This window comes from Amphiura filiformis, chromosome 17, assembly GCF_039555335.1.
Source record: "Amphiura filiformis chromosome 17, Afil_fr2py, whole genome shotgun sequence".
NCBI classification, from domain to species: domain Eukaryota; kingdom Metazoa; phylum Echinodermata; class Ophiuroidea; order Amphilepidida; family Amphiuridae; genus Amphiura; species Amphiura filiformis.
Window position 1 is genome coordinate 51,495,159 of NC_092644.1, and position 9,906 is coordinate 51,505,064.

Genomic DNA, 9,906 nt, shown 5'->3' on the forward strand with positions numbered 1-9,906 from the left:
CAGTGACTAAACAATAGGACTGCACAGTAAAATAATTCCCGCTGTAGGACTACCATCTCAAAAAAAAGAAGAAATTAGCGAGTAAAAAGCACCCTTATCGTAAACAGACAACCCTATTAATTGCATCACAAAAAATTTGTTTCCCGAAATATTGTCGGCCATAAAAGTTTTTAGCCTTACAATTTCGCCAAACTGCCTAATTTATAACAGATATTCGCAACAGGGGCTTGGCACCATCAATAAACTGTTGATCAAATATCTGATACTTAAGGGGGTACTACACCCCTGCCAAAATTTATGCCTATTTTTGCATTTTTCTTTAAAATTATAGCGCATTGGGGACAAGTAAGATATGTATATTATAGGGGCAAGGACTACAACTACTGCACTATAAATTTTATTTCAGCACAGACAACAGTTGTGGGGTTATAGTCAAACATGAGGACAAACAAATATTTGATCAATTAATCAATAACTACTTGCTTTCAGTTGCTGAATTTTCAGTACAGTAGTTGTAGTCCTTGCCCCTATAATATATACATCTTACTTGTCACCAATGTGCTATAATTTTTGAGAAAAATGCAAAAATAGGCATAAAATTGGCCAGGGGTGTAGTACCCCCTTAATAATAGTGAATCCAAAAACAGAAACCAATGCCATCTTAAAAACAATGCAGAACCAAGCGCCCAAAGAGGCTCCTTGCAAGACTAATGGCTTTTAAAATAACAATGAATATTTTCTTTGTATCATCTTTGTACAAAATAGTAGTTCGATTTGATACCTAATATTGTGAACATTTAGCTAAGGCAAATAAAAAAGTTTTTATGTTTTATTCGCGTCTTGCCCACAGAGGTTTCACTTGCCTTTGAGACCATTACAATGAATAAACCAAAATGATCATATAAACCGACCTTTTGGTATGGATGTTCCGCTGTTTGTATAAATTGAAAACATACGACATAATTAAGACTATCGATTGCATCGTTTTGTCTCTAAGCAACGGAGTGTTTTACACTTTGTTTTATTATATTATGATAACTGTCATTGAGACGGAGTTCCCTTTTTCAATGGGCTAAAGTATTTGACTGAGCACACATTAGTTTCAGTATGTAATGCTGAAAATTACGCAGGTTGAATCAGTTTTATGCGAATGATTGTATTATTGTGTTATCTCATTATCATATACTTATTTTAGAAATATGATATTTAAAAGAATATTTGAATGCTTTGAAATAAAATGTCTTATTTTCTTAAGGGCTGAGGTATGGGAGAACTTAAAGTACTCAAAGGGATTCTCCGGCAATCATAACATTATGCCTTATATGTTATAAAAATAATTACCAAGCACGAATCACATGGTTTTATTTAAAACAAACTCTTATTTTTTCATAAAAACGAATAAAAACAGTTCGCTCTCAACACTCCGAAATTGTCTAAGTGCAATGACGTAATGATTATATATTTTGCGCTCAATTGTCGTCAGCTTTCATTGTATTACAGGGACGTCATTGCACTCGACAATTTCCGCGCCCGGGAATTTTGAATATTGCGTGTTGAGAGACGGATGTTTTTATTCGTTTTTATGGTCACTATGAGTTTGTTTTAAATAAAACCACGTGATTCATGCTTGATAATTATTTTTCTTGCAAAAAAGACATAATGTTATGATTGCCGGAGACTTCCTTTAACGTATCTGGAGAGGGGAATCGACGAGTTACCCCAAGTCACAGCGGCGGGTAGTGACTGAGCCATCGAGTGCGAATATGTATTTATTTTTTGAAGGTTTTTTTTTTAATTTTGGGACTTTTTCCCCCAAAAAATTTGATATTTTTGGTGGTATTTAAAAAAAAGCGACATGCCAAAGACAAATCTTTGGGCACATACTTTGTTATTGTTAATACAGTTCTTTTCCACATACCTACGTTACCATTCGCTTTGGTGATTTACTAATATCATATATTTTGTGACTGCAATTTGACGTTTTCAATGCGATTTAACGTGGCTGTGTACTTTAGACATTGTTTCTTTCGCGAAATTGAGCTTTTTTGAAATATATGGGCCACTTTGCTATGTTTTTTTTTATAAAACAAGGAAGAAAATCCATATTTGTTAACTCCAACTGCTCTATTTTATGGATTTTATTTCACTATTTCACTCGTTTCCGCAATTTAAAAGGAAAGAAAATCTTTGTTGTACCATCGGGGTACACGCGAGCAATAACGCATCGCGTTTTGTAGTCGCGCAATTTGTTATTTATTTATTTATTTTATTTATTTATTTGAATGGACGCTTTTGAATCAGCGACACACGCCTAAATTAGCGGTGCGTTCATATAAAAGACAAAAGAAATACATTTAAAACAACAACAACAATAACTCATAGGAAACAATAATATAAAATAATGTACAATGTATAAAAGATACACAACCCACTCACGCACAGATACGCTACGCATACGCAACGCTTATCTGCATGCGCGGCGCATCTTATGGAAGCACCACGAAAGCACTGATTTTACAAAAACCTAGCGGTTTTAGCTGATAAAATGCGTATTTTTTCAAGTTCTTTCCCCCGATTTAAACATCAATATATGAATAGATTTCGCCAAAACTTCTCAAGGGGCTGTGGATTTACCCGATGTTTGCGTAATGTAAGGTAGAAAACTGCCGCATTCTCCTGTGAGCTTCGATCAAAGTGCAAAATGTGACCACTTTAAACTTCAGCGGCCTTTATTTCAATGTTCATTTTCTCGGTAAAATGTCGATTTAGGTACACGATAACTCAATAAATACAGCATCTATAGATAAGCAATTATGCTCATCATAAAAGCATGATCGACTTAAGAAACCGTTTTCTTATTTTTTTTTTTTTTTTATTTTGGTCTATTTCTGATTTTAGGCATCATTTTGTGCAATTAAGCGTGAATTTTAAAAAGTTCATTTTGATGCCTGATACGGTCAATATCTCAAAAAATAAGGCCAAAATCAAAAAACTGAAAAAACGGTTTTTGGAATGGTGCCTCAAGATTAAGAAAAAAAATAAAACAAAAATTTTTGGAAAGAGTGTTGTTGTTTTTTTGTTATGATGTACCGAATAAAAATTGCCAAAAATTCACGTTTTTGTGATTTTCTTCATAATTGTTGTTTTTACACCAAATCTGTATTTATATTGAGATTCATTGATGTCTTGCCTTTATAAAAATGTATACTTTTATATGTCTTGCGTGAATAATTACAAAGTTATGGCACTTTTACTATATGCATGTCTGAGAGTCACCTTAAGCTTACCATGAAATTAACGCTGATATCTGGATATGCTCCTTTTAGAATTTATGTCTGATCAATCTCATATCAACAGTGCCAATCTCATATCAACAGTGCCAATAATTTTGAATTCATCACCATCAATATTTTGATCAAAATCGAAACCATAATACAAATCTACCATGTCTACTGGAAGAATATGTTTTTAACAAGTCACACATAGGCTCTCAATTTGATTATAATAGACAATTGGCATTTTATAGTATCGTCTAATTGGTTTGAAGATTACCAAATAGACAATCAATGACAAAGCGAAGCAAGCATGTAAAGAATGTTGTGCCGTTTATGTACTGTCTAGTTACTAGACTCTATTTTACTCCTTCATAATAGGAAATGTCAGCTTTAAGCCTTTGAACCTTTGAGCTTATGGTCTTTGGTTTCCTATTCTCATTAAAAGAATGCATTTGGGTATGCAAGAGTGGGTTTTAAGGTTGCCAATTATTTCTTCCTTCAGTAATCATCGAACTGAAAGACTTTGTTCATGTCGATCACGGTCATTATAATTATAAACTGACCTCAAAAGAGCGCTAAACAACACAGAACGTTGTTATGTTCAACTCCAACCATTCAACCACAACGACCCCCTCATCTAAGACAATAATCCTAATTGCCGTCGCTGTGTGACGTCAAAACTGATCGCTTCCAGGTTAACTGGTTTACGCTATCTGTGTTTGGAACCACAAAATCAAAATGATCACAACATAAAGTCGATGGGTTGCTAAAAGGTGTGCAAACCAAGTGTGAACCAGTAACCAAGATTTGATGTATTCACTACGACGGCGAATATCCAAAAAGATTATAAGATATATTGACGTTATTGTTTTTGTTAAAATTTAACTGATGTACTTTTAACACTTAATTATTGAAATACAGGATCATTTAACCCCGGGCATTTAACAGACCAATCACTGTCCAGCCAAGCTTCCACAACCTCACCGATAACTCGCAAGTTCAGTATTACCATCCCTTATATCTCAGATGTTTCTGAGAAGCTAAAGAGGATCTTCGGACAGCACCAGATCCCAGTTTCATTGAAACCCTGTATAAACACTTTCAGACATAAGTTAGTCCACCTCAAGGACAAGATTCCTCAACGCAAACAAAGCAATATTGTTTATGCGATTAGTTGTCAGGATTCGAACTGCGAGGACTACGACATAGGAGAGACAAAACAACCTCTCCACAAGTGCATGTACAAACATCGTCGCCCCAGTTTAAGAGCTTTTAGGGCTTAACGACTCCGCGGTATACACTCGCCTCAAATTCCCGGCCAATCACAACCTCGACATGTTTGAGGATAAGGACGTTATTGTGCTCGACAAAGAACATAGGTGGTACGAAGGAGGGGTGAAAGAAGCAATATATGTTCGCAGGGAGGGGACTAGGCCACAACTTGTCCAAGAGCTGCAAGAGTTACGAACCAACCATCAGGAAAATTCCTCGACGACTCCCTTGTGACGTCACTTCTACCATCGTGACGTCACAGGTCAAGAATACAGAGCCAATTCAAGATGATCAGTTGGCCTGATGATGCGTCATGGATATGACGTGATACTGTAGGCATCAAAACAGTATGTCCAATTGAACAGACTTATAATTTAGCACAACCATTTGATCTACCTGGATGATTGATAATATTCATGAATACATGTACATCATTTTATTTATTACATTTTACACAACTCATTTGTACCGCAACATAATGCAGGTTTGTCGTTTTTTGTTATTCGTGAACTACTGCTACACCAAGTATGCACATGGCAATTAATGTGCAGGAGATTGCGAGTTGTCATGGTTGTTAATCTGTTTTCGGATAAGAGCAGCTGGTCCAAGTGTAAGTGGATGGGATGTGTGGAGTATGCGCACATGTGCGTGAGAGGTACGCGAGGCGTAGGGTTAAATTTGGACAAAATAAAATCTCAATCTGTGCCTATAGGAAATATTATAATGTCCCGGAACATTGATTGAGATAACTCACTGGTTTAAGCATTATCAGTCGCGTTTTTCGTCTACGTTTACGTGTAAACTGACAATACAATAATTATTGCTGATGAATCTGACAACAAGAACAATTTTAGGTCGGGTAATCTCAATCATTGCAAATGGCGACCTTGCACAAGGTGGCGCCAGTGACTAATTTTGTGTCAAACCTGATTAGAAGACGATTTATATGACGTCATTGAGGATGAAAAGTAAGAGAACCTGACACTTAAAGGTTGTATGAATTCCTATTGTCATTTAATGTACGCTTTTGTTATGCAATATTGATCTCTAACTTTTATATACCTTCCTTTAAAGGGGTATTTTGTGATTTTAGCATTCCCCTTTTAGGGTTTGGTTTAAAATATAGCCATGAAAAAACCTATTGTATGCAATTTAGGATCTTGTTGTTCAGAAAAATATTGAAATCTTCATGTTTCAATTTGACAATACATGAATAACGAATACTATGGTGAATAATGACAATTATGTGTAAAATTTGTTCGTTATGAACAATTCCAACTAAAAACGAAGGTGATTTACTCGCATTTTATCGACGTTTCACCACTACGCTATTGGTTTTATCAGACTGGCAACTCATCACATAGAAATTTGAATCCATACCATTTACGCGTGCAAATCGCAAATCTTCTGTCACAGACATTCACAAATCTGCCATCACTGATCACATGGCCTCTACAAATCAATTGATCATCAATTGGGAAGACTATAAAGGCATTGAAGCTGATAAGACTACCAGATGGTTGGAAGCCCGGGTTGGAAGAAGCCAATTGGACCCCCCCCCCTCAAAAAAGGACATGACACTCTAAACAAGGACGGGGGGGGGGGGGTCTACGCACGCAACAACATCTTTGACCAACTCATCACGCCCTCTACGGTGCTTCCTGTTGTCCATAAAATAAAACAGACAGATGTGATGAGTTTCCAGTCTGATGAAACCACTAGAGTAGTGGTGAACGTCACTTACACGTGAATAAATCACTTTCGTTTTTAGTCTGGCTGTTCATAACGAACAAAATTCACAGTTGAAATCAACATTCCTATCGAATTTGTTCAAAAAGGGCTGACAATTGTTACTTATTATCAAAATTTCGTGATCCCCTCCAAATGCATGAAACAAAAAGGAAAATGCAATAAGAGCTAAACAGATTTCCTTCAATGGACACTGAAAAAAAGGCAATATTTCACTGCAACTTTCAAATCTTGGGTTACGTTCATTTGAATGTACGCTGCGGCATCAATATTGGGACCATTGCAACAAATGAGATGGGCATACACAAATTCCTCTTCGACTGTATATCCCAAATGAGGGGGAGGGGTAATTGCTTTTTGTTAGGTGTTTAGATTAAAGAACTATTAAACAAGCGCTCTAGAAACAAAACAAAAGAGTCCTCAAGAGTCCTGAATTCATGGAATTGCAATATTTAATGAAAACGGCAACGTAAATGTAAATTTTGAACTCTTAATTTGTTCATCTTGTAAAGATTCCGTACATATACACCCACAAACAGCTGGTTGATAATCTTTTAAGCCTGTTTAAATCTTATAAGACCTATTTAGGTATTGTTTCCATACATACTAGTTAAAGTAAGCTTTATTTAGAATTTTGGATTTATGTCTTATTATAGTCTCTTGTAAAATTGATTGAAAATTAGGCATAACAATTCAAGGTTAAATGATTTGTGTAACATGAATTATCAAGGTCTATAATGTTAGTGTCTTGTCCAGCAAATCTGTATCAGATCATGCAATGTATGTAACTTTCCAAATCACATTTGACCTTGATTTTTTTATTCAATTATATAAACTCTGTAGCAATGTATTCTGATTTAATATCATAAATGTTAAGTAAAATAATTATAATTGAAACATCTCACAGCACACGCTTGTAGCGCTACATGCTTGTTTATTCGCCGACACTGTCTCATCTTAAAAAGATAAATGAACGCCTTGGAGATGGTGTGATAGCATGCCACCACAGCCCCCATGTATTATCTGTTCTAAAATTAATCACATTAACAATTTGCGGAATCTTGAATGTCTTCACTACTTCACTTGGCACGGTTGTAATTACACGTTAGTCGCCATACTGTAAATATGGACGAATATTGTAAATAATAGTTTCTAATAATATAATGCGTCAGAGTCGTTGGCGCCTTTTACCAAAACAAATGTCCAAAAAGCAAACTTGGCTATTTTAAAATCATTTCATTTTGTACAATTAATTAAATATGAGATGGGATAAATTACGGCATCCAACGCCACCATCAATTTATTGATGCTGACATCGATTACGTAAGTCACTTATTTTCATAGCATTTACTACATGCAAATATCCTAAGTGCAATTGTACTATCACCACCAATACAAACTGATGGATCCAGTTTCCTTTAATAGCAATACATCGAATTGACATCCAATAAACCTCTTAATAATGCTCCCTACAAATTAAATGGAATCGCCCACATTTAAAGCTTTTGTTCTTCCAGTCGTGGCTTGCTAGCACCGTTTTCGAAGATATGTCTGTTCTCTCCTGATCTCATCACACAGCCGTCTTGGAGTGACTTTTTAAACCATCGCCCTATTACTCTTTCTGTCCATCGATCTGACACCAAGGGACTTGTACATAGTAACAGGAACAACTTGACGCTTTACGTGCGAGTCCATCGCGGCGGTCTGCCATAAGATTTGAGGTAAGTTATTTGTTATATTTGTTGAATGTTAGATGTAAAAGTAAAACAATAATAGCTTACTGTCTTGCGCAACTCGACCACTTTCCGCCTTTTTTATGTGTCGTCTGCGGGGAGCATTAGCTTCTTTTCGTAAAATTGCTACAACAACATACAAACAAATCCTAAAGTTGGGTTAAGAGTATAGCCTAATCTACAGGTAATTGTTCGAAAAGACTTTAATACTTCATGTCAGTCACAAAGGCTTTTTTTAAACATTCTACGTTGAAACTCAATTAAGGTGGGATTATTTGTACGACATGCATGTAGCCTGAACCACAATATCAAAATGCCATTGGTTTGGATACGACATTTTCTCTGTAATGCTCTATTTACCTAACTCGTACCAATAGATCTACATTTAAAGAAAGTAAATAAATGAATATGAGATACGCTTTCTTGTATACTTAGAAGTACGAAATAAAAACCGGGTTTATTCTGATAATGTTTTCCATTGTTCAAATCAGATGTCATGTATGATTTCAATACATTTTAAATTCGGTGTGTCTTCAAATAAGGCATTACCACATTGCTTGTTTTAATGTTCATGTCCTAGCTATATTATAGGCTTCAACATACAAAGTCCAAGTTTTGAGATATTTTCTCTAAATATCAAGAGCTATCTTAAGAACCACTAAACCAATACCAGTCTTGTTTGTACCCATTTTAATGCATTTTTTCATACTGATTTCCAATATGGTGATGAGAGTTTACATTTCTGTATTTTTTTCAAAACAAAATTTGAAACTTGTCGTCTGCAGTCAACACCCGTATGGGGTTAATCAATCATCATTTAGAAATATAAATAACAAATAACACTTTAACTTCCCACAATTATTTTTTTGATTAAGATATAACATAAAAATTCAAGTATTTATTAGCAAAAATGAAAGTTTGTTCCATGATTTAACAATTTCAAATAAAATTGATTTCTTCTATTTTCCTGATAGTGGTTTTAATCTATTCCATCAATCCGCGAAGTAAGTACAATGTGTGTATGCGCTAACTTACGGAACGCTTAAATGAAAGGCACATAATTGGGCTGGTAGTTTTATTCTATGTACACTACATGATGGTCACATGTTCTTGTACAATACACCATAAATTCAATTTATCAGAGTAACCATAGCGACGAAAGTCATGTTCGATTTTATTTCATAACAATGCCTTATTTTGATTGGTTTTGACAATGTTTTTGCATTTTTGGATGCAAAGTTGATAAACGCAGAACAACCGTAAAGCACATTATACTGAGGGTAGATTTTATGATTCCATTTATTTTCATCAGGCATCTGGCCCGGAAGGTTGATGGTCAAAACGATCTGACTTGATGCGAAATATTTAAAAACGGCATCGTATACAATAGGAATTTGCACCAGTTACTTTCGTATAATATTATATATTGATGAAAGACAAACATGTTTAGATAATTCTACAAGAAACGTTTCAATTTTTTTTTTATAGTTGCGTACTAAAAGCGTACATCTTTCCGTAACGATGCCATTTTGATATTCATGTGTGACAAAATGTTCTTAATAACTTTTTTCTCACATTCAATGTGTGTTGCTATCACATTACGTACGCCGGTAGTGATCTCCATTCGTACACACAGGAGACGCCATTTAACACTTCTTATGTATCAAGTCAGTTTCAATCGTGATCGCTTAGAGAAAAAATATAGGGTAGAAAGTGCAGAGCTGCTTAACAGAAAGCAATCATGAATCAGATTTCACCGTAAAATGGCACTTGGGAATTCAATCATTTGTAAACAAATTGCTAATAGAATGATGGGATGTACTTAGTTCGTGATTTTCACTTTGATCAAAACTACTCTTTTGAGGTCGATGAAGATG

General features: G+C 35.1%; 1 protein-coding gene across 1 annotated transcript in view; it reads left to right on the forward strand.

The window, feature by feature from the left end:
• The first annotated feature begins 7,778 nt into the window (after window positions 1-7,778).
• LOC140137940 (uncharacterized) overlaps window positions 7,779-9,906 on the forward strand; it is a 50,843-nt gene continuing 48,715 nt past the window's right edge. Inside the window, exon 1 of the mRNA XM_072159744.1 lies at window positions 7,779-8,017. The gene's annotated coding sequence lies outside the window, so the exon portion shown is untranslated. The remainder of the gene's footprint in view (window positions 8,018-9,906) is intronic.